Genomic DNA, 3,079 nt, shown 5'->3' on the forward strand with positions numbered 1-3,079 from the left:
GTCAGATATGTTTGTTTGGCTTGGTATTTGAAGAAAATCTGGCCTCATACAGATATATAGTGGGGCAGGGGGAAGAGGATTATTTTAATAGGTAAATAATAATTTTGTATTGTTATGAAAAATTTTTTTACTTTACAGATCCTCTGAAAGTCCAAAGATCTGTGTAACACACTCTGAAAACCACTATTATTGCTCAATTGTATCTGACTCTTTGTGACCCAATTTGGTTTTTCTTGACAAAGATACTGGAGTCCTAGAGGGTTTGCCATTTCCTTCTCTAGCTCATTTTACATAGGAGGAATTGAGTCAAACAGGGTTAAGTGAATTGCTCAGGGTTATACAGTTCGTAATATATGTCTGAAGTTGGATTTGTACTTATGAAGTCCCTAATTCCAAGCCCAGTGCTCTATCCACTGCACCATGTAGCTGCCCTGAGAGGAGCTAGATCTCAGATTTTTGTTCTCAGTGAACCCATGTTGGCCTCTAAATGTAAAACAATTCTTTCTTAAAATATTGAAAAGTTAGTTTAATTAATATGCTTTGGAATTTTTTTGGTGAAAACAAGCATCTAGCTGACTGATCTGAAGTTCTGTTCCTCTTATTTTTTTAAAAAAACAAAACAGATCATTTACTTATCTCCAGTCTCCTAGTGTTCCCATTCTCTAAAATTTCTCAAACATAATATATATAATATAAATTCATAATGCATCTAAGATTAAAATAGCCTCAGGAAATAAAAACTTCCTACCATGATAATAAGACACTTTTATGACATTTGAGGGTTATAAAGCATGAATATTATTTCAGTTCTTACGACAGCCTCATGATTCATATAGTGTAAGCATTGTTCTATTCTACATATAAAGGAACTGAGGCCCAGAGAGACTTACTTGATTAAAAAACACACATGGAAGGGCAATTCATGTTTCTAGTGCTGGACAGTTATGGATATCTTCTTGGGATGTCTGCAAACTCATCTTGCTGGCTACAGAATGCAGCTCTGCTGGGTTTTTAGTCTACTGAATCCTTGGCCTCATAATCTTTGCTGAGCAGCAATCTCTTACCTCCAGTTTCTGGTTCATCTGAAATCCTTGAGTATCTCTTCTTCAGAAAAGAGTGACTTCCTAAATGCACTTTCATCTTAAGCCTATAGGCTTTTTCTTGTTCTTATTTTTATATATTTTAATATTTTATATTTATTTTATGTTCTGTATTTATATTTATAAAAATATTTTATGTTTATCTAATTAACACCACCTCTAAGGTAGCAAAGCATTATTGCATGAATTTTCATGGAATTTAGCAAGATTGAAATTAGTCAACCAATAAATTAATATTTATAGTTTGCATGGGTGCACAGAAGACCTTGCTATTTCCCTTCTACATGTGGAAAATGTGATTGGTTTACTCTTCCAAAGAGAAAAATATCAGTGCTAGGACTGGCACTGATTTTATAGGCAAAAGAGTACAGTAAACTCTTATATTTAAAAAATAATAAATGCTATTTTCTTAAAGATCTCACCATTTATTTTGTGACTATCCTAATTTTAACCAACTTCAAAGATTAAAAAACAAACAAAAATCCCCAATAATTTACCAACAGAACATTTAATGTGATTTAAAAAACCCCAAAACTTACTTTACATCTTAGTAACAATTCTAAGACAGAAGGGCAAGGGGTAGGCAATTAGGATTAAATGACGACTTGTCCAGGGTCCTATAGTAAGGAAGTATCCGAAGCTAGATTTGAACTCCAAGCCTGGTGCTCCATCCACTGTGCCATCTAACTGCTCCTTAATATATAATGTTTATAGTTTTATCCTTAACATGTTTTACTTATGTCAGCAGCAGTTCCTCTTCACCCTCATTTTCTTTTGCATGTTAAGTAAAACTTTTCACCTATTTTCTCAAATTTATTTAGTCTTTAACAGTTTACCAAATTAAATGAGAATGCTGGGTATTTCCCAAATTCAAAAAAGTTCTTAATACTGTATTTATTTACTTCAGGGTCTTCAGTTTTCTCATGGAGAAAAAAAATTAATCCAGCCATGATTCAAACTTATATTCTGTTACTTCTACAATACAAACTTGGATAGTAAAATTGCATAAGTCTTGTTAACTATGGAAAAATATTCTAAATCATCTAATTAAATAAAATTTTTAAAAATTGCATGGTGAGGGAGAGATCATCAAGAAAATCTTTAACCATCATGCAGAAAGCCTTGAGAATCCATGTTTTCCCCTCAAGGTTCAATTATCCACTTTAATCCATTTCATTATCTGATCTAAATTATTCTCTAGTTCCTCTAGTACATTGCTGGACAGCTGGTGTACTTTCAGGCTTGTCGGAAGCCATGGCTTCTTCATAAAGCATTTGGAAAATGCTTTACACTGTATCCCCCTTTTTTTAAGTCTTGTATATAATACAGAATTATCTGTTTGAAGCACAAAAACTATATGAAACCATCATTCGGGGAAGAAGTCACAGCTGTAGTAATCAACAATAACTCTACCTCCTTTCATTTTATTTTCCAACTCATCAACTAGTCTGTGCTCATCCAAAATGGCACATTCCTATTTTTCATCAAAGCCATCCAAAACTGTCCATCTTGGGCTAAATCACCCACATTAATGTATGTCAATCCTGTTCTTGATGCAAGTTCTTTGCCAAGTGGGATCTTTCCAATCCCTGGTGTATCCATGAGCAGGATGTTGGGAAGCTTCATGGTCTTAGAGATGCCCAGTCCCTCCCTGGCCACCCATTCCTCTTGCTCTTATTTTATTTACTTATTGATCGATTTATTTATTTATTTATTTATTTTTAGAAAAAGGACAGAAAATTATTTGGCAGGAAGAATAGACAAAAAGCCTTCCCTGTCTTTTTTTCCCCCCTTAGAACCTTGGTTTCTGGTGTCTCTTATCTCCCAAGAAGAAAATTCTCAGTTCCAGAAAACAACCTTTCTGGTACCTCCAAATTGGATCTTATCAGGTAGCTCCTGTCCTTGAGTTTAATTATTTCCTTTGTATTCCTCTTACTAGTTTGGAGCTTGAGACTTTCCATTAGGGACCTCAGCATAGT

General features: G+C 34.1%; 1 pseudogene; it reads right to left on the reverse strand.

The window, feature by feature from the left end:
* Positions 1 to 2,250: 2,250 nt before the first annotated feature.
* On the reverse strand, positions 2,251 to 2,726 carry LOC103093783 (adenylate kinase isoenzyme 6-like; annotated as a pseudogene).
* Positions 2,727 to 3,079: the final 353 nt, after the last annotated feature.

This window comes from Monodelphis domestica, chromosome 2 (assembly GCF_027887165.1).
Source record: "Monodelphis domestica isolate mMonDom1 chromosome 2, mMonDom1.pri, whole genome shotgun sequence".
NCBI lineage: Eukaryota > Metazoa > Chordata > Mammalia > Didelphimorphia > Didelphidae > Monodelphis > Monodelphis domestica.